Source organism: Rhinolophus sinicus, chromosome 16 (assembly GCF_057876585.1).
Source record: "Rhinolophus sinicus isolate RSI-liver-muscle chromosome 16, RSI-T2T, whole genome shotgun sequence".
NCBI classification, from domain to species: domain Eukaryota; kingdom Metazoa; phylum Chordata; class Mammalia; order Chiroptera; family Rhinolophidae; genus Rhinolophus; species Rhinolophus sinicus.
Window position 1 is genome coordinate 57,902,835 of NC_142516.1, and position 24,205 is coordinate 57,927,039.

The following is a 24,205-nucleotide window of genomic DNA, read 5'->3' on the forward strand; positions in this document are numbered from 1 at the left end:
GGACTCCAATTCTTGCTATATGAGAATTTTTCACTGTCTCAATGTTTCTGATATCTTTTATCTTTTTCTCCCATGTGTTTTTTTCTCCGTGATTCAAATTAAATGTTTCTACTGACCTCTCTTTCAGGTCACTAGTCTTCTTTTCTGATATCACCATATACTGCTATATATGTTATATACTGAATTCTTAATTGTATTTGTCAGTTTAAGATTTTTTCTTTAGATTTTTTTTTTTTTTTCCACTATATAATCCTATTCTCTGGTGAAGTTCTCCATCTTGCCATCTCCTTTTTGAGTATATTTATCACAAGTGGTTCAAGTCTGTGACTTATAAGCCTAATGCTTTGAGTCATCTATTAGTGGCATTGTCTCTCAGTTCTGATTCTCAGTGTATAGGGTAATTTTTGATAGAATTTCAGGCATTTTACCATCTTCTTTCAAGAAAGGCTGAATCTTATTCTCTAGCCAAAAACAAAATAGATAGATAGATAGATAGATAGATAGATAGATAGATAGATAGATAGATAGATAGAGAACGTCTTAATCTAATTAGGAACAGAATGTCTTAATCTAATTAGAATTAGGAATAGAACGTCTTAATCTAATTAGAAGCTGAATTAACCAGATGCTGGGCTGGAATTTTGGTGAAGCCCTACCTACTACCCCAGGGGTCTGACCTGAAAACCTAAGGAGTTTGCTGAGGCATCTAGTCCTTGAAAGTTTCTAAATTCCAATATTTAGCTCTTCATCATTGCTAGACTGTTATAAACTACTATCCACTTCAGCAATATTCTGCTTCATTTTACAGAATTACTAATTTGTTAAAGCCTTGTCAGGGAAGCTGCTGATGGCAGGGTTCACTTCCCGCTCATCTTCCTTCCCATTGCAATATGACCCCCCAAACCCCATCCTCAAGTCCTGTCTACCTTGGTAATGCCAAATTCCTTTCTTTGCTTCTCCAGCTCTATGAGACTGCCAAATCTTCTGGTTTGTCAACTACATGGCTGTGACGACCTGATATTCTCAATATCTCCCCTGCCCCAAGAAAAAATAAATGGCCAGAAATTTCGAAATTTCATAATTTCAACACACACTCTGCTAATTCTTTCTGCAATCTTACCCTCAGAACCTTTCTGTCTCAGCAGCACTCTAATGACTTCAGAGATGTTCTTTTCTACTTTTTCTCAATAGAAGAATTTACCTGATAGAAGGCACTCATTATGTGCAGAAGCAAGAGTCCTAGACAATTCATTTGGATATTACATGTTTATAACACTTGGGAAGAGATTGGGTGATAAAGTAAGAAAAGCCAAATTGTGATGCACATACCATATTCAAGCATATTATCTTTATAATGATAATAGGTTGAAAATATTTGAGTAATAGTGAGTATACTGAACTTACATTCAATAAAGATGACACGGTCACTGTGGAAGACTGATTAGAGGGGTATAAGAGTAGAAGCTTTCTATAAAAGACAATAGGCAAGACGTAATATATTAATTTAATGACTATCAATTATCATTTATATGCTAAACACTGAGATGTGACAGGCATTTATAACCTTTATAGTCTTAAAATTAATTAAATAACTCATATGTAAGAGAAAACTTCATTTATATTTTTTATAAAATTGTTTACTAATATTTGTTCACTAATTTCTTTTGCAGCTTCACTGAAATATAACTGACATATAACATTGTGCAAATTTAAGGTATATCTGATGATATGATACACATGTGTATTGCAAAATGATTATCATAATAGGTTAGTTAAACATCTATCACCTCACATTATCTTTTCAAGCATGTGAGGTGAAAATTTTTATTTTGCTCTTTTCCTGACTTCACATCCCTACACTCCTTCTTAGAAACGGACTCTATGATAATCCACCTTCCAGTACAGATTAGAAATTTAGGCTGATGGAATCTCTGCAATCTTCAACATGTGCCTTCCTGAGTTTTCCCCATGATTGTATCCAATTCAATTAGCCAGAAGGGTACATATGTGAATAGGTTTCATAAGCCAGGTCTGGGATATTCCCTAATTTTCATACTTTTATAAAACACTTGTCCATGCATTCTATGTTAAGCATGATATTTTTAAAAGCTTTGCATGGAATATCAAAATATAGCTAATCCTTTTATTTAACTTCTGATATGCAGTAATTCAACAAATATTTTTGGAGAGTTCATAATGTGCTTTCTTCATTTTAGGTGCATAAAGCAGACAAAGATCCCTGCCTTTGGGAGGCTCATATTCTAGATGTCAGGGAAACAGAAAATAATAAATATAGTAAACAAGTTAGAAGGTAATGAATGTTATGGAAAGAAAAAAAATCAGAGTAAGAGTGATAAAGGGTATGAGTGGTAGTTTGCAATTTTGAATAAAGCAATCACATTGAGATGATTTAAAGAAGTTGAGTAGTTAACCACATAGATATCTGTGAGAAGACATTTCCAGACTACATTGAAAACGGGGAACTATGCTTGCTATATTCCGGTAAAGCAAGGAGGCCAGTGTGGCTGGAGATGAGTAAAATGAAAAAATAAAATAAAATAAAATAAAAAATAATGAAGTCAAAGAAGGAACTCAAAAGCCCAGATCAGATAGGACCATGTAGAGATCACAATGTTGTTGTTTTGTTTTGTTTTGTTTTTGTTTTTTTGTTTTTAATTTTATTCTGACTAAATAGGGAGCCAGAGGGTAGGCTACATTTTTAAAGTTCAATCCGTCTTGTGAGTATTTAGCCAAAGGAAATGAAATCGTTTCCTAAAAATATCTGTACTCCCATGTTCATTGTAGCATTATTCACAATTGCCAAGATATGAAAACAACCTAAGTGTCCATCAACAGATGAATAGATAAAAAATTGTGATTACATATATTAATATATTTCAGCCATAAAAAGAAAGAGATCCTGCCCTTTGCGACAACATGGGTGACCTGAGGGACATAATGCTAAGTGAAATCAGCCAGACAGGAAAACAAACAAACAAATAAACAAACAACAACAACAAAAATCCCTGAATGGTCTCACTTACATGTGGAATCTAAAAGAGTCAAATACATAGAAGCAGAAAGTAGAACAGTAGTTACTGGAGCAGAGGAGGGGGAAATGGGGATGTGTTAGATAGGATGAAGGGTAGTTATATAGGATGAAGAAATCTAGAGATCAAATATACAGTATGATGACTATAGTTAATAATACTGTATTGAATACTGGATATTTGCCAAGAGAGTAGATTTTAGGAGCTCTCACATAAAATAATAGTAATATAATAATAATAATACCAATAGTAATAATAATAAAACTATGTGAGCAGATGGATGTGCTGATTAGCTGGACTATAGTAATCACTTCACTATGTATATGTATACCAAATAGCATTGTATACTTTAAATATGTACAAATTTTACTTTAAAAGTAACAAGTAACAAATACAAGTAAAACAAGTAAAAAATAAATAATTTAAAAGGCTTCACTATTTTTGCTGCATGATGAGACTTCTGGAAAATGTGGTTAAAAGCAAGGAGATCAATCAAAAGACTATTGCATGTGAGGAGGGGGTCAGTAGCTTGTCCTAGTGGGTTAACAGAGGTGATGGTGAAATGTTGCCTACACTGAATATATCCCATCTACCTGGGATATGAGAAAGAAGGTAGATTCAAGAAAGACAGCAAATACTTTGATACCCAATGCTGAGATAGGGGAGGCTCTGAGTAGAGCAGGTTTAAAAGATCAGAAGACTAATTTTGGATATCACCAATACGAAATATTCACTGAGCATACAAATGAAGATATTAAATAGACAATTGTACTATGAATCTGGTGTTCTCAAGAGAGGTCTAGACTGGTGATATAAATTTTAAGGGGGTTAATAGGTGGATTGAATTTAAAGCTAGGATACTACATGAATCACTGAAGGAGTAAGTGTTGATAGAGAGAAGAGGATGAGAATTGATCGACCATTGCCTTTACAACATAAGTGAACTCCAAGAGAAAATGAATTCTTGGAAATAAACTGCCAAGGAAGAGAGGAGGATTAACCATGTCAAATCCTGTTGCCTGGTCAAGTAAAATGAGAACTGAAAATCATCCATTACATTTACCAAAATAGAAACCATTGGTAAAACTAACAAAATCATAGGGTTTTATTTGTTTCTTTGTTTGTTTGTTTGTTTTTATTTTGTTTTGGGGAGGGTAAGTGTATTGAGAGTTTAATGGAGAGAGGAATTAAGAAAGACCAGAAGAATAGGAAAAAATTAATTGTTTGGGAAAAGTTTGTACAGAGGAAGAAATATTTCTTTAGAAGATACATTTCCTAGTGAGAAAACAATACACATTTCTAAAAAGGATTATTCTGAAATGTTAATCTGTCATCCTAAAAAGATATTTAAAAATGATAGAAGAAAGTGGTAAGTAAAGTATGGAAGTAGATAAGTGCTAGTATTTTATTAAATTCTATTCTCTCTACTGGACTCCTTTAAGTTGAAATATAACTGAATATATTTCTTACTCAGATTTGTAAAATAAAATAACTTGTTCTACTTTTGAAAACAAACTGTGTAATGTAAGAATTACTAGACATAAAATTTGATTTCATTAGAGAAATATCACAAAAATTTAATATTACATAGAGAAAGCAATATATGTTTCCAACAAAATTACTTTTCATATTTATAAATGATATAAGGTCATTGAAATTGCAATAAGAATCTAGGTATTCCTAACTTAAATCCTCATATTATGTCATTTAAATAAAATTTTATAGATTCCATTGCTATTTCAATTCAAACTCATTTCCATCTTTTTTCTAATAAATTCATTAATAAATTTCATCATTATACACCCAATTTAGAAACATTTGAGTGATACAAAGATTTAATTATTATAGATTAATAGGTGTATGAAATTAAATCAATATTTGGACTATTAAGAAACCACCATTATTATTTTCAAATGATCAATACACACAATTGCTATTAGGTTGGTGCAAAAGTAATTGCAGCTTTTGCAATTTTTAACCTTTTAGACCACAATTACTTTTGCACCAACCTAATAATAGTGTTAGCATAGTGTATTAAACCAACTTTCATGAAAGACAGTAACTTATAAATAGTAAAGTAAACCTTTTGTATATACTAGCACTACTGAAATATTTAACAACACATAATGGTGAAAAGCCATTCTACTCTTGCAAAGAAACTGCTTACTCAGGAATCTGCATATCTGGTCAAGAAATTACAGGGATAAAAATGGTTGAAGCTCTCTTAGATATATCAGTTAATTTTTTTCTCTCATTTTAGGCTTTCCCAAGAAAAATTTAGCAATATAATAATCATAACTGTGCCATTTTTGTTATATTTTAGTTGTGATAATGTTTGTTTTATTATAAATTCAGCTGTCATCGTGTTTATGTTATTCAATTTCTTAGAAAATGTTTCTTTCATAAATTTACAAAAATGGAAATAAATAAATGGAAAGGAAAAATGCCAGCACCTATTGTGTTTAAATTTTCAGGAAGTCCAAAATGGAAGAATAGCATAATATCATGATGAAATTTCACATTATTACATATTGCTGTTTTGTTTTAATCCTGTAAAGCCAACTGATTGGGAAATAATCTGATACTGTCATTGATACCAAAAACAAACAACTGTTATCAATCCTAGAATTTCATCCTAAAGTTTAAAATATAAAATAATATTTAGCTATTATTTGGTACTATTTGGTGGCAATAATCAGATTAACAATTTTTGTAGACACAGAATTTAATACAATGAAACTAGTTTATGTGTATAAATCAGAATGCACACACTAATTATTCAGTCCATTACTATTATCATTATACTAGTTGCATGGCAAATATATAAAATATGAATTATTAATTAATTTTAATTTAACTCAGGATAAAAGTAAATTTACAACTTAATTAAAACTCTACATTTCTATTATATTGATAATGTTACAAAAATACATTCCAATAATTTAAACTTCTATGAATTTTCCCACACCTTCAGAGATTGCAAGATCAATTTATTTACCAAAACTACATGCCAAAGACAATGTGAACATAAATGTATGTCAGCTTTGAAACAATTCTGATTTTATTTTTTTAATCAATCACGAGAAAATATGACTCATGCTTAATTAATTTCTGAATGAATGCTTTCCAAAAAGGACATTATTGTGACCTTTAGATACTAATTTCATTATTGTAATTCTGAGAAGTGCATGAGGGTTTAAAAATCATTTTCTTTTAAGTTATATGAATTATGCTGAATATTGTATCAGACAGTTTAGTAATTACCTGAACTCAGTCAATCATAAGCAACCAAATCTAGAACTGGGAAATTTTAAGATCTTGAATACCATAAAATACATGATACATTAAGAAATGTGAATTTAATGTTTAAAAAAAGCAAAAACAAATTTAAGAGACCAAGTAAATTTATTTCTTGGGGGTGGCTCTTAAAAAAAAGTGCTTTATAAAAATGCATAAGTTGTTTTTTATTATTATACTAGTGGCTATACTGTATTAATAGAAATATTAAATTTCAAAGACATATATTTGAAAATGTCTTTGTTAGTGGCAACAAACTAGTTTCACAGTGATCAAAACTAAACTTGATCCAAAATTCTTTAACTTTCCACTGGTGTAAAATAGGGAAAGTTCATTATGTCTGTAAGAGGAAATGCTCAACAATAAAATGGATATAGCATCCACCTACTGCAATTGAGTAAAGCTTGCAAAACACTGAAATATTTCAGTGACATAAATCAATTATAGTCATTCAGAAATGGATATAAGCAGAAGATAAACTGAACTTAGAGAAATGCTTTAGTGTTTTTTATAAATTTCAACCAGTATCTCTTGCACTGAATTTACTTAAACTGTGATTCAATGTGTCAAATATGAGTAAATAAAATTTTTATATAAAAACATTAGGTTCAAGACCCACTGAAATGCATGGTGATTGTGAAGCCTCAGACAGAAACATCTTTTGTCTCTTTAGAATTTGTTACTGAATTATTACAAATAGAAAGTGTGAAATTGAGGTTAGTGGAATTATACAGTGGATACTCATTTGTTTTCGGCCACTTTCCCCTGTTATTTTGTCTGTGACATGCATTTAGTTCTCTATGATGTGAATATGCAATAATTATGCACTATATCACTGATGAATACTTATGTTATTTTCATTTTGGAGCACATATGTACTTACATTTGTTAGATGTTTAACTAAAACTGGAGTGGCTGAATCTTATGGAAGATATGGATTTAGCTTTAGAGATACTGCCAAATATTTTATCCAGGTTATTTGTACAAACTAACTTTGCTGTGGCAGTTATGACAATCAATTTTTCCCATATCTTACCAATATTTGATATTGTCTGCCATTTTAAAGTTCAGTCAGTAATTTGCATTGTATAATTTGCATTATGATTTTAATTTACATTTCCCTGATAACTAATAAAGTTGAGTCACATTTCAAAGGTTTATTTATTATTTTGTTCTATTATGTGAAATGACTGTTGAGATTTATTTCAAATTATTTTAGATGGTTTTTGAGATTTCTTGTTTATTGTTTTACTGGTTGTCTGTTTACATTGTTGATGTGAAGGAGTATTCAATATATTATAGAATTGAGTCTTCTGATATGATGTATCAATATACATCAATATGCATGTATTCAGAATCATTATAAAACTTTCATTTATAAGTCTTTTCAGTCTCTGTGAACAGAATAATTTAATGTACAGAATTTAATGGACATAATTTTTTAATTATAATATAATCCAACCTATTAGTGTTCCCTTCATTATTTTCTGTCCTATTTAAGAAATCTTTGCCTACACCATGGTTATAAAGATGTTCTATGTCTTCTTTCATGAACTTTCATTTTTATACCTTTAATATTCAGGCTATGACTTATATGGAGTTAATGATTGCTTATAATGATAGGTTGGCTACAAGATTAATGTTTTCCAGAACTATATCCAATGAACACAGAACATTTTCTTTTAGAAAGGCCATCCTTATTGGTCAAGATGGTGCAGTAGGTAATCACTCTGCTTACCTTCTCTCATGACCACATCAAAATTACAACTAAACTACAATGGAACCATCATTGAGAATTGCCTAAAATCTTGCTGAACTGAAGCCCTATAACTAAAGACATGCAGAAGAAGCTAACTCCAGACTGGTAGGAGGGGCAGAGATGAAGAATGGACTGGTTCCACACCTGTGTGTGACCATTAAAAATCAGGAGGGTTATTTTGGCTGCAGAGGTTCCCCCCAACCCCACCCGGAGGAGCAAAGGGTACCAGCCCTTCCCAGGGCCAGGGTTCCAGTGCCAGGGGAAGAAGTCCTCACAATTTTAAGTTGTTAAAACCAGCACAAAATATGACTGAGTGAGACGGAGGGTGGCTGGAGTCCCAGGCACTCCTCATTAAGGGACCGAGCATGGACTCAGACTTACTCACTGACAGAATCACTGGCTCTGAGCTCCAGCACTGGGGCAGCATCTGGAGAGGTAGCAGGGACATGTGGTAGAAAACTGAGTTGTCTGGCTAGGAATGGGGGCTGGAAGGGCAGCTTTCTCCTGAACAGAGGCCATTGGTTCTTTGTAGAGCCCTCCCCACTTCCAAACATGAAGATGCAGGTGACTGTCATATCTGGGTCTCCATTAAGCTGGCTAACGCCATTTGTTCACCACACCCAGGTGATTCAAGACCAAGTCCTGCCCACCTTTTGGGCACACCCAAGCTGCTTCCAGTTTTTTACAAACCGCCCGCCTTGGCTCATGCTGAAGACTTTCCTAGGGTCTTTAAAGGTCCGCGGAACCCAGTCAAGCAACATCAGGCTTGAGCATGTCCTGTACCTCTGGCTGAGCAGCCCTAAGCCGGCACTAGTGGCAGCCAGACTTGGTTCATGGCTTGTCCTCTTGAGGCACTTACAAGAATGGCATGAACAGTGGCAATCTGAGCATTTTTTGTGTCTCCTGCCAGGTGGCCCTGGGTGAGGCACAGATTACAGCTGAACTTGACCAGCAGTGTATCCCCTACCAGGAGGCCCCTTGGTTGTGTTACCATTGGAGATACCTGGGCCAGTTGGACAGGCACTAGGGCCCTGCTGAGGCAGATCCTGCTCTGTAGGGTCAGCCCCTGCATCACAACTCCTCCACCGTACTCTTCGGACAGTCCTCACAACAAGTGAGCCTGAGGGTAAATCCCTCCCATTGATGTGCAAATAACAAAGTGTCAACTACAAGAGGAGGGCACACACAACCCATACAAGGGACACACCTAGAATGTATGGCTCAAGTGACCAGGAAAATTGTGCCACTGAGCCCCACAGCACACCTACTACATAAGGCCACTCTACTAAGCCCGGGAGACATAGCAGCCCTACATAATACATAGAAACAAACACAGGGAGGCAGCCAAAAGGGAGAGACAAATAAAAGAACACAACAAAGCTCCAGAAAAAGCACTAAACAAAATGGAGACAAGTAATCTACCAGACACAGAGTTCCAAACACTCGTTATAAGGATGCTCAATGATCTCAGGGAGAACTTCAACAAAGCGATAGGAAACATAAAATGGAGATAGAAAATGTAATTAAGAGCCAGTCAGAAATACAAAATACATCACAGAAATGAAGAATACATTACAGGGAATCAACAGTAGATCAGATTAAGCAGAAAACCAAATCAATGATTTAGAAGATAAGGCAGCAGAAAACACCCAACCATAAGAGCAAAAAGAAAAAAAGAATCCAAAAAAATGAGGAGAGTTTAAAGGGTCTCCAGGACAATATCAAGCATACCAACATTCATATTATAGGGGTACCAGAGGAGAACAGAGAGCAAGGAATAGAAAACCTATTTGAAGAAATAATGACAGAAAATTTCCCTAACCTAGTAAAGGAAATAGGTATACAAGCCCAGGAATCACAGAGAGTCACAAACAAAATAAACCCAAAGAGGCACACACCATGACACATCATAATTAAAATGCCAAAGGTTAAAGACAAGGAGAGGATATTAGAATCAGACTTTAAAACATAGACTATAACAAGAGACAAAGAAGAACCTAGTAATCCTACTTACGGGTGTTTATCTGAACAGATCCAAAATACTACTTCAAGGGGATGTGCTCACCTATATGTCCATTGCAACATTATTAACAGAAGCCAAGATATGAAGGCAACCTGGGTGTCCCTTAATGGATGAATAGATAAAGAAGAGGTGGTACATATATACAATAGAATAATACTCAGCCATGAAAAAGAAGGAAATCTTGCCATCTGCAACAATGTGGATGAACCTAGAGAGTATTGTGCTGAGTGGAGTCAGTCAGAGAAAGACAAATGCCATATGATTTCACTGATATGCAGAATCAAAAGAACAAAATAAACAAACAAAACAGAAACAAACTCATAGATACAGAGAACATTTTGATGGTTGCCAGATGGGAGAGGGTTTGGTGGTGGGGGAAAAGGGGAAGGGATTAAGTACAAATTTGCTGTTACATAGTAGTCATGGGGATGTAGGGTAGAGCATAAGGAATAGAGTCACTAATATTATAATATCTATGTATGGTGTCAGATGGATCTATCGAGGTGATAAATGGGAGGGGGCCATAAACGGGAGGCAAGGTGAAGAAGTTGAAGAGATTAAGAAGTACAAATGGGTAGTTACAAAATAGTCATGGGGATGTAAAGCATAACAAAAATAATCAATAATATGGTAATAACTGCATGGTGCCAGGTGTGTACTAGTCAGGGGGATCAGTTCCTAAATTATTTAAATGTCTGACCACTATACTGTACACCTGAAATTAATATAAAATAAAATTGAAAGTCAACTCTAATTGAAAAATTAAAAGGGACAGGGGAAAGATAAAGAAAAACAAGAGGCTCAAAACTTCCAGATATAAAACAAATAAGTCTTGGGGATATAATAAACAGCATAGGAAATATAGTCAATAATATTGTAATAGCGTGACGTGGTGTCAGATGGTTGCTGGATTTATTATGGCGTTCACATCTTTAGCGTAGGGAATATAATCAATAATGTGGCAATAACTGTAGTGTCAGGTGGCTACTGTTGAATAACTATGATGTACAACTGAAATTAATATAATATTGTATGTTACCTACATTTTAATAACAATCATTTTAAAATGTGAGTATAAAAAAACTGTTAAATACTCTATCTTGCTTGTGGTAGTGGTTACACAACTGCATGCATTTGTAAAAACCCCTAGAAATGTACCTAGAAATGTACACTAAATTAGGTGATTTTACTGTATATAAATTATATCTCTAAAAATTATGTAATAAAATTCTTTCTTTAAACTGCAATAAATAAATAAATAAATAAATAAATAAATAAATAAATAAAATTTTAAAAGGCCATACTTATTCCAATGCACTGTGATGTCACCTTAGATGTAAATATGTGACCATGTATGTGTTGTTTATTTCTGGATACTCTACTGTGTTCCATTTATCTAACGTTTCCATCATTGCACTCATAACCAATACCAAACGTTCTTAATCTCTTATAGCCTTATGTACAAATATTGATATCCTGTGGCATACATTCTCAGGCTTTGTTCTTTCCTATGAAGATCACCCTTATGCAACAAATATGTCTTCAAATTCTAAAATCAGCTTGATAATTGCTACAGAACAACTTGGTATATTGATAGAAAATGCAATGGATCTATAGATTAATTTGGAGGCAATTTTAATAATTTGGAATTATCTCAACATTTTACTTTATTGGTAGACATTAATATTATATGTTGTCTAAAAAGCTTTTAAAAAATTTATGTTGTATTTATATTTTGCTAATTGTTTCTATTATCTATTTCTATATAAAGCAAACTACCCCTAAACATAATGGCTTAAAACAAAGACAGCATTTATTTGCTCACAAATCTGTATGTGAAGGCACATGTGGAAAGAAACTTTGGCTCCTCCACATGTCAGCTGTGCTTGTTCAAAGGCACTTCATTCTGGCTGTCAGCTCTTCTGACCGACAGAGAAAAAGATGCAGACTTTACAGGGAGAAATAACATCATTTGAGGGTCTTTATGTTTTTAAAAAGTTTAAAAAATATCAATATTTTTTAAAAACTCGAAACACCAAAATATTGGAATGAAAATCAAGATATTAAAACAAACAATAGATATAGGCTGAGATTTGATACAGAATCTGATTTTAGCTGCCAAAGTCTTTAAATTAACAATATTATCTTCCAGAAAAGAAAAACATGAAATATAGCAAAGATTTAGTCATTTTCTAAAAAAGTGAAACTAATTATTACAATTATAAAATATACACAGTGCTACTTAAAAATAATATATTTTTATTGAAAAGTAATAATCATATTCTTAAGATATACTTGATTTTGCATAGATATATGACATTTAAAATATATGGGTATCATTTGCCTCAAAATTATTCTTGTAAAAATCAGATTTAATTTCTAGTATTACCCAACTCTCTACGTGTTATGAGGCAAAGTTACCGTTGAAGACAAATGTGATATTGTTTTGATAAGGTGCAGAATGGGGCAACGAAATTAGGGCATGAAGTTTGCTCATGAATTGTAATAATATATTTTAAACATTTGTACCTGTCTTTAAGTCGGTCACCTCTGCTTATAATAAGATTTATTAGAATTATCCAGCTTTCTTCATTGTAATAGGGACTTCTTTGTGTCATATCATTAGCAATTTTAATGTCATTGTTATAGAGAAAATGCAACCTATGGGATGAAAGAAATGAACACCTTTTAACAAAACAGAAGAATGAGATGAAGTGGAAATTAAACTGAAACATTATTGCTACTTTTTGCACATTTATTAACAATAATCATTTAGAGTAACTTCCCTCTTAGTATTTGAATGAAATAATGATAGCAACTATCAGTCGTATTTCATAACTGTTTCCAAGTTTATAAAGTAGTTTTCCATAACCATAATTTATCAAATTGGTGTTGTTTTATAAAACCATAATCTTTAATGACATAGTTACTATTATTCCCATGTTGCAATGAAAAAATGAGATTTTAGGACTCAGCAAGATCATGCCTGTAGAAAGGGCCAGAACTGGGATTTGGTTTCGGTCTTTCTCATTCCAAGGTCCTCCTTTTAATCACCATAAAATACCACCACATACAGTATATTTGATCCTAACAGTGATGGGGATAGTTCAGAATTTTTTCTCCTTATTTTATAGGGATGAAACTGAATTACAGACATAATAATGTGATAATTAGATTATGTTGTGGATAAAATGTTTGCCCAACTCAATTGCCTACAAGTCTAATTTTCTCTTTTTCCTGAAAACAATTATAACTTCTTAAAAATTGACTTTTACTTAACCTTATTGGGCTATAACTGCATTAGGTATGAATTTCACACGGTATACTTTGTTTTAGTTCTGTTTGTGGTCAGATTCATAAGCGATCTTAAAAATTACCTTTAAGATCAGAGTTGGGAAGGAGTACTATTTAAACTGGATCACTGCATTGATTTGCATAAAGCGTAACTTCAAGAAAAAATGATCAACCCTAAGAATGAAGAGAAGTATTTTGCTTTGCTCAAAAATCTCAAGAACAAAAAATAATGATATCCAAAAATAAATGTGTTCTCTGTTATCAATGGGTAAAAGCACTACTTCAAAAAAAATTTTAGATGAACCCAGCAAAGCTATCATTTAGAATCAAAGGATAGATAAAGAGCTTCCCAGACAAGACAAAGCTAAGGGAATTCATCACCACCATACCAGTATTACAAAGAATCTTAGAAGGACTTTTTTGAATGGAAAAAAAAAAAAAAAATGAAAAATAAAATAGCGATAATTACATACCTATCAACAATTAGGTTTCATGTAAATGGATTAAATGCTCAAATCAAAAGATGGGGGAGGGGCTGAATGGATAAGAAAACAAGAACCTGGCAATTAAGTTTGCGAACTTGTTGCAACAATGTTGTTAACCTTTTTTGATGTCAGAGAGATTATTCATTATGAATTTGTACCAACTGGACAAACAGTTAACCAAGTTTACTATTTGAAAGTTCTGAAAGTTAGACGATCTGAACTTTTTGCCAACAATTCATGCCTCTTACATCACAACAATGCACCAGCTCACACAGCACTGTCTGTGAGTTATTAGCTAGTAAACAAATAACTGTATTGGAACACCCTCCCTACTCACCTGATCTGGCCCCAGTGACTTCCTTCTTTACCTGAAGATCAAGGAAATATTGAAAGGAAGACATTTTTTGATGACATTCAGAGGACATCAAATGTACTATGACAACAGCTCTGATGGCCATTCCAGAAAAAGGGTTCCAAAATTGCTTTGAAGGGTAGACTAGGCACTGACATCAGTGCATAGCTTCCCAAGGGGAGGACTTCAACGGTGACCATAGTGATATTCAGCAATGAGGTATGTAGCACTTTTTCTAGGATGAGTTTGCAAACTTAATTGTCAGACCTTGTATATCCCTTGAGTAGATATGTAATATATTTGAAAAAATATATATAGTACATATTATATATATATATATATATATATATATATATATATATATAGAGAGAGAGAGAGAGAGAGAGAGAGAGAGAGAGAGAGAGACACTAAATGTGACTGAAAATCAGAGTTCTAGATTTTACATTTGATGACTCTGCTACACTCTCCACAACAAATTAAACAGTTTAATTATAAAAGACAACATCCAATTTTGCAGTGGTTTTGCTGTACAATACAATATAATCTAGGCCATACTTTACATAAATAAAAATGAGGGGAAAAAATCAACTTTGACATTGGTGAAATGCAGTTAGTACCACAATATGATATGGGTATTCACCTACCAATATGGCTAATGTTAACAGAAAAGGCAGACAGTATCAGTATTGACTGGGGTGTGGAGCACACAAAGCTCTCATTCACTGCTGATGTGAGTATAAACTGATAGAAATCCATCTGGAAAACTGTCTGAAAAAAATCCATTAAAGCTAAATAAATACGTGTCGTAGGGCCCTAGTATTCCTCCACACAAAAACATGGATGTTTCTCACAAAAATACAAGAAGCCAGGCACAAAAGAGTACACATTTTTTACTCTAATTACTTAGGTTTTAGAACAGGAAAAGCAAATGATTAGAAATTAGAATAATAATTATCCTAGAAGTGAGGCATAATATCTGAAGACAGAAGAGGGGACTTCTGAGTTGCTGATAATCGTGTTTTTGATCTGGGTGCTAGTGTTCACTTTGTGAAAATTAACCAACAGAAACCCATTTGCATACATTTTACATATATATATATATATATATATATATACACACACACATATATATATATACCTTGAATATATATATGATATATTATATATAACATATAATTTATATATGTATTGATGTGTATATATATATCCCCTGAATATATATAATATATTATATACATACATATATATATATATATATATATATATATATATATATATATATATATATATGGCATATGACATATAACAAAATGTCTAGAACAAGAATTACTAAATCTCATTATATAGAAGAAAATCTCAATATCATACATAGATTTTGCTTTTTAAGATTTGGAAGGTCCTTAGGTACCTAATAATTTATCTAAACACAAAAATGTCCATTTATTCTCAAATTAAACTTGATTTGTAAATGTATATTCAAATGATTTACTAGCACATTTACTTGAAGAGATCGAATCAGTATTCTTTGTATGTAAAGAGTATTAAAGCATACCTACGGGATATGAAAACATTTTAGCATTAGCCAAGAATTCATTCATCTTAGTTTCTTGGTTATGAATGTTATAAACACAGAACTGTCATCACCTCTAGCTCAATCCAGCTTCACCTGTCCATGAAGTTCACACGTGTAGCTCGTTAGGTATAAATAGGTGAAACACTCAGTCTCAATGTGACTAAAACCTTACCACCTCAATCATGAGGGAACTCTTTCTTTATTATTTAGATGGAGTTCTCCTGCACCTACAATTATGTTTTAGTTGTTGTTGTTTTGTTTCGTTTTGTTTTCATTTTGAATACATACTCCTTTACCAGGAATTTAGTTCTTCCATGAAAACTTAAAAAAAAACAAAAAACAGAGAACAAAAACAAACAAAAAAACAACATAAATCTAATACACATGACAATACACAATAAAATCAATTTCAAATTACATTTCTGATAGTTTCATTTAACACACACAAAAAAAATGTCAGAAGAGGTTATAACACATACCAGAAAAGAATATTAATATTTATGTATCTACCGTAGGTAGTTATTTCCTTTTATCTGCAATATATAAGGAATTAGAGCTTTTGCCATCTTTTGCAGAGGGAAATATATTTTTGAGATTTCAAATGACTTTTTCCTTCAGTATATGCTGCAAAACATTTTTCCAAAGACTAGGTAATAAAAAAAAAGGAAGAAAGAAAATGTTCTTATCAGCAAAAGTAACACTAATGCTAAGTTATTCATGGAGAACCAAATACAATAAAGCCTGTTATAAATCACCTTGCAATTCCCCAATCCTGTTATATAGCGAGTCAAATCAGAAACTCTAAAAAGTAAAGTCTTACACATAGGTTCTACTATAATAATGACAACATTAGGCAGAGGTGGTTTTCTTTACCCAAACTTCTTTGTATTTCTCAAAATTCTAAGAAAGGTCTAACAGAGGGCAATTTACAAGCAGAGAACTTCTCAGCTTGTGTGTCCTTATAGATATAGCACAAAATAGTAGCTAAAAGCTGTAAGTGATGTTTTTGAGATATTAAAAAAACAATACAACACAGGGCAGCAAACTGTGTAATGGAGTAACTCTGCTATATTAAACAGATACTTCAAATTCTAGTCCTCATTTTACTCTCCTGAAGACAGGGGAGATGATGATAATTCTAACCTCATTTTTTTGACAGGATACAATTACATATAAAATAAAATACATTAAGCACTGTTTCTGGCACAAAGTATTTCATAAATGTTAGTATGACTACAACATTAGGATATGCTTCTATAATATATTAGTATTAAATTTAGAATGTATATTCACTCTTCCATTCATCAAAACACATATCCCTTCTTCCCTTTCTTGAAATCTCTAACATGTTATTTCCCATGTTCACTATCATCTGATATACCCTGGTTCTCATTCAAATTTCCACAATTATTTTATATTTGTATCTGTGTTGATTCTTGGGTACCTATTTTATTAAATGTTAAAATAATTATTTAAAGTGAGCACACAATGTGATAGATAGATAGATGACGTATTATAGAATTTGTCCTCATTATTTTTTGAGCACTTCATTGCTTTCTGGTACAAAAAGATGCTCCAAGTTCATCTTGTATTTAACCTTCTCTGCCATGGAATTGGTCATTTTTCAGAAAAGCTTTGTGCATTTTAACTGTCTTTAGAAGCAAAGATTAGGTGCTAGATGTGCTCATCACTAGGGTGGTGATGCTGCTTCAACATTTCATCAGTGGACAGAACTATAAACCATAAGTTTACACCTATACCACCAATTACAGTCCAATGTCATATGTTTTACTCATGTTTTCTCCATTTCATATTTGTAAGATCTTTCTTTGAAAGCGATATATTTAGATATCATTATCCTTAATTCTTGTACTCATTTGATCTTGTACTCATTTAATTCTTGTACTCACGTTGTGAATCCCCCTTCTCCATCACTACCTCTCTCCCCATAGGTGCCTTCATCATCCTGAGCAGGCTACAAATCACCCCACCAATGTGGATTTCCTCTTCAATCTACTTGGGCTATAACACCTGTTCTGGAGCATCCCCATACCTGCTCTGACTGCCTATGCTAATATGTCCTCTGAGTGGATTCCACCCTCATCCTGTTTCAGCTCTAACTCTGTGTTCCAAGCTACTAGGTACCTCATCCCCCACTTCTAGCACAGATGTTTGTCTTTATCTGCCTACCTAATGGCTTTATGTCTGTACTGGTCAGAAAGAGAAGAGGAGGGAAGCAGAGGGGAGGGAAGGGGAGGGAAAGGAAGGGAAGGGAAAGGAAAGGAAGGGAAAAGAAAGATAAGGAAAAAGGAGGAGAGAAGGAAGAGAAGAGAGAGAAGAGAAGAGAAGAGAAGAGAAGAGAAGAGAAGAGAAGAGAGAGAAGAGAAGAGAAGAGAAGAGAAGAGAAGAGAAGAGAAGAGAAGAGAAGAGAAGAGAAGAGAAGAGAAGAGAAGAGAAGAGAAGAGAAGAATAAAAGAGAGTGGGAAGAGGAGAAAAAAGAAAATATGTAGTCACTACTATAGTTTTGATAACAAATGGAATTACTGTATTATAATATATGTGTTTCTTATTTCTTTCTAGATTGACATTTATTATGAAAAAGAAAAATATTTTTAAAAGGTCACTAATATGATATTAAATCTTTCTAGCTGACAGGTCTGAGCTACTTATATACTACAAAAAAATAAATAAATAAAAGGATTTATGCATCTAACTTAGCCTGAGACCTACGATTATCTAAAGTTCTTGAAATAAATTGCTTTTTTGTACTTAGCAGTATCAAATAAAAGTTTGAAAAAGTCTAATTTTCTGATTCAAATTACTTAAGACAATTAAAAACTTAAACATCTTACTAATGAGGAAAATGAAATGTCTAATAAACTTATAAAAATTGTTTCATCACCATAACTTAGTAGAGGAATGCAAATCAAAACCACAATGAAATACTGTCGTATTTTTCCCAGAATGACTACAGCTTTTGAAGTCAATATTATTATTTGTTTACAATCATGTGGAGCAACTATAACCATCATATAATTCTAATGGGAATGTGCATTGGTATAATTTTGGGGAAAACTATTTATTTAGCAGTATCTATTAAAGCTTTAATTATCTTATGATTCAAAAAGCATTCCTAACAGAACAAAGATGAGAATATTCTAAGCAACACTCTTAATAACAGCACGGACTAGAAAAACCCACATCTCCATCAACACTAGAATGCATCAAAAAATGAATATATAGATGATGTATATATACACTCATATCTTTATATATAAATGTGTTATATACAGAGGGTGCCAAAAAAATGTATACACATTTTAAGAAAGAAAAAAACTGTATTAAAATTGTAATACTCAATATATACCAATAACAAAAGTTGAAGACAAGTAATGTGTATACATTTTTTGGCAACCCCAGTATATTAATACATAAACATATATATACCAATTAGTATATGTCATTCAGTGATATATAGATTCAGAAACAGATATATGATCAATGAATACCATATAGCAATGAGAATAAAAAAGATAATTCTACATGTAATAAAAAGATGAATATCAAAAACATCACATTAAGGGGGGAAAAAGACATAGTACATATTTAAAAAGCAATCTATAATGATAAAAGTCATCATAGTATTTAGCTTTGGGGTATAGTGCCTTTATGGGAAAATAGGAGAATTTGAGGGTATTAGAAATATTCTATATTTTTATCTGGTTGCTGGCTAAAAAGGTAATTATTTAATTTGTGAAAATTTGAGCTGTAATGATGACATATTCAATAAAACATTTATTTTAAAATATTGTCTTCACAGTTTTCTAAGTTATATGATTCCAGGCTTTTTTTTTTTTCTTTAATCTGTGCAGTCTGATCGTGAGTAGTACTATAGAAAGTGTCCTAGAGATAATTTGACCAAACTTTACTGTAAAAAAAAAAAGCATATGTACGTATATATATATATATATATAAAAGTATATATATGTGTGTGTGTGTGTGTGTGTGTGTGTGTGTGTGTGTGTGTGTGTATACCTTGAAAGATTAAATGATCAGCACATAAACTCAAATGTGAGCCTCCTAGTTTCTGAGCTCATTCTACTTCATCATTAGGTCATGTATTCACTCAACTTTTTTTTTTTTTTAATTTAATACATTTACTTTTATTCTATTCCAAAGTTGTTGTACTTCCCTCCACACATTACCAATTGCTTAATAACAATTTATTAATATATTCTGAGAAATAAATAATATGGATCATACATATGTCAAACTAGCCTTATTTCATTACTTTTCCTTTATTTACTGCCATTTGTGCCAACACGGATATATCTTGAGATTATCATGCTAAGAGAAATACGTTAGACAGATAAAGTCAAGAACCATATGATTTCATGCATATGTGGGATATAAAACTGAGAGTAACAAACAAGCAAAACTCACAGACACAGACAACAGTTTAGTGGTTACAAGTGGGAAAAGGGGGGATAGAAGGGAGGTAGAAAAAGGTAAAGGGGGTCAGATACATGGCGACGGAAGGAGATTTAACTTTGGGTGATGAACACACAATGCAATATACAGATGATGTTTTATAGAATTGTACACTGGAAACCTATATAATTTTATTAACCAATGTCACCCCAATAAATTTAATAGAAAATAAATTCTAAAAATCTGAAATTATGCTTCATAGTCATACAATCTGAACATGGTACATTATGAATCTCTACATAATGTTATATATCTTCCAGGTAGGTAAGACTTGCTGTTACAAACTCTTTTCTGACAATGTATAACAGGGACTTGGAATATTTTATTCAAGGAGAATTTGTCACTGGTCATGTTCTCACTTGATACAGACCTTTATATAAAATAGCCATATTTCTACAAAATAGTATGGAGCTAAAAGTAAAACACAAATTGTCAAATACTTCTACTACCCAGTTATTAAGTTTCCTTTGTCTTTTCCAGGAAGAAATTACAAAATGTTCTGTGGTTTTTGCATACTTATTCTGTTATACACATACAGGAAACTTGATATTTTGATGTTTTTGAACTTTATGATAACCTTAAAGAAGCAAATGGAATATGAGCATGTTTGATAATTAAACTCAATATTAATTTGTGAAAATTAATATTAATAAACTCTGCAAGCTTTTGGATAAGAGGAAGCAGGGATCAAATGATAATTCCAAAGAAACAGTGTTAGCTTATGTTATGGACTGAAAGATCCATTATGTTGAAACCCTAACCCCCAATGTGGTGGTATTAGAAAGTGGGATTTTGGGAGGTAATTAGGATTAGATGAGGTCATGAGGGTGGAGCCATCATAATGGGATTGATTCCCTTATGAGAAAAGATAAAAGCGAGTTTGTTTCCTCTCTCTGCTATATGAGAAAAATGTCATCTACCATCTAAGAAGGGGCTCTCCCCAGACACCAGATATGCTTACATCTTGATCTTGGACATGCCAGCCTCTAGCTCTGTGAGAAATAAATGTTTGTTGCTTAATCCACTCTGTCTGTGGTAATAGTATAGCAGCCTAAATTGACAAAGACATTTCATCTAAGGTAAATTCTATCAGATTTTATTTAATAAATTGAACATAGTCTGAACTTGTCCTCAACCTAAAAACATATACCCTATTCAAGGTTTTCTGAACTTATTCCAATTGATATCATTTCCTTTCCTCTTTTTAAATTATTTTCCGAACGTTCTTATCCAATTAATACCTCGGACATAAGGGCACCATTAAGTAGTTTGATTGACATTAACTACTGGCCCTCTAGGCATCCTGAAAACTTCTATACTTACAGAAAATGGCCACTTGCATCCTTGGAGTGAGAGGTAAAATAATAAATCCTGGGTTGTTAGAGAAACTGTACAAAGGATTGAAAACACATTGCTCTATATCCAGAGAAAGAGAATTATCTCTAGAGAAGTGTTCTTGTCAGCACTGAATCAAATAATGCCTTAGTGAAGTCAGAGGAAAAGATACTTTTTTAAAAATAACATGACTCTACTATTTAGTTGAAAAAATAATGAAAAATGCTTGTGACTTCTCCCTTAATTCTATTTTCACTAATGAGAATATAATCCAATTTATAGTTCTTTGGAATTGATGTGATTATAAGATGCAAATGAATCCATGAAATTAGAAAATAGCCATTAAAAACAGGTTTCAATTATAAATCAACTCTGACAACCAAGAACTTGACTGAAGATGATGTTAGAAATAGCTTGCCCCTCTCTCTCTCTCTCTCTCTCTCTCTCTCTCTCTCTCTCTCTCTCTCTCTCTCCCTCTCTCCCCCCCCAAAAAAAAAAACACCACCACCTCATTCTGTTTAAGACTTTGCATGACTTTGAACTTTCCATTTCCTAAATTACATTGGGAGGTTTTAATTTAGTCTCTTACAATTTGAGGTCTCAGAAACAAAAATTGTTTTCAATGATTGCTCTGAAATTTTTGCTAGAACAGAAAGCAAACAAAAATAATTAATATAAATATTAATTTATAGATATAACATTCAATAATTGTTCAACATGAAATTTATATTTTATAATTTGATACCTTTACATTGATTAAGGAGCTTCTTCATTATGGGAATGTAATCCCTTTTGATAAAATATGTCAAAATAGACATGCTGCTTAATAAAAGAAAATTCATTAAAGCAAGTCTTTCTGTCATGAAAATTCTTCCATCTTGACAATTATATTTTCCCAATTCTGTATGCACATTAGAGAAACAAAGGAAATATATTTTCTGGGATTGGAATCAAATAAACTAAAAATGTTTCTCTCTTTGTTAAGAGAATTATGATATATATGACCCTCATTTAATAACACATTATCTAAAAGTCACTTGTGAACAGGTCAGTGTTCTGGTTTCTATAAAATCATTTTATAAACATTTAGAGTAAATTTGCAATTGTCTCTATTATTACTTTAAAAACAGGAAGATATCTAGACTATGCCATTTATATCATTCTAATTTTACCAGGACTACTCTCATCTCAAAATCCCCAAATTTATCTATTTATTGGTAAACTTTCTTTTTTTAAGAACTATGATCTTTGAGGAAAGGAAGCATTTTTTAAAATGTGTAAACCCCTAACATATCCTAGTGCAATGAAGATTATGGTATATATGTTACAAATTGAGTTGAGTCTAATCAAAATAAAATAAGTATTATTGCAGAATGAATATTTTTGCACACCCACACATACACATGTTATATTACATGATATATTACAATTGTACATTCCCCTTTATATATCATGTTATACATATCAACTCTTTAATGTTTCAACACTATATAATAAACAACTTGTCACATTAATACACAGAGATACAACCCATTATTTTAACACACTGCATAATGGTCCGTACAACAGATATATTAATTTATTGCACGGTGTTTTTGACGTATTTGTATTTGATTAAAAGAATGTATTTTAAAATATACTCTTCAATACTTTCATGAGTATCTATCAAATAGGCTCCTCAGAGCTGTGTTATTTGGGTAAGCATGAACAAATTGCCTTCTGCAAGGTTGCACCAATACATATAACCTTGAATTTGGGGGTTAAACAGCCGCAGCACCTGAAAATAGTACATTTCGTCTTTTTTTTAAATATTTCTTCATCTTAATCTGCTTCTGCCTTATCATATTGGTTATGATAAGGACATATTAAAGTTATACCAATGATTTTAGGTTTCCATATATTGTTCCTAATTTCAACAGGAATGTTTTTAAGAGTTTCCTTATCAGGCATCATGCTTGCTATTGTTTTCTCAAAGATACATGATAAAATGATTCTTTTTCATGATAAGATGAGTTTCTCTAATTTTAGATTCATGTGTTTTATGACTCAATCAAAAATGAGTGTTGAAATTATCAGGTGTCTTTTTCATACCTGAGGTGATTACATTAATCTGTTAATGTAGTGAGTCACATAAGTCGTTTTCCAAATAATCAATGTTTTAGATTAAAAATTTCTAAATCACACCACATAACTCTTTTAAGACAAGGCTGTATTCAATTTCTTATATTTTATGTAGAATATTTTATGTCCACTTGTCAGTTTGGTTTATTGTATCTTATGTTCAATAGTTTACTATATTGTAAGTCAGAATTACAGTTATTTTACATAATAAAGTGTCTACTCTGGACTTTTAAAATGAAAGATATGATTTCTTGTTGGAAAGTTAGGAGAAGTCTCAATACTATATAGCGCTGTTATTTTTTTCATTTCACATTTTCCAAACCTTCCTAATTAAACTTTAGTAATTTCTGTACCCTTCTAGAATATTTCATTTTATCTGATTTTTAAATTTATTAATATAAAATCCTATATAATATTTGCCTTCT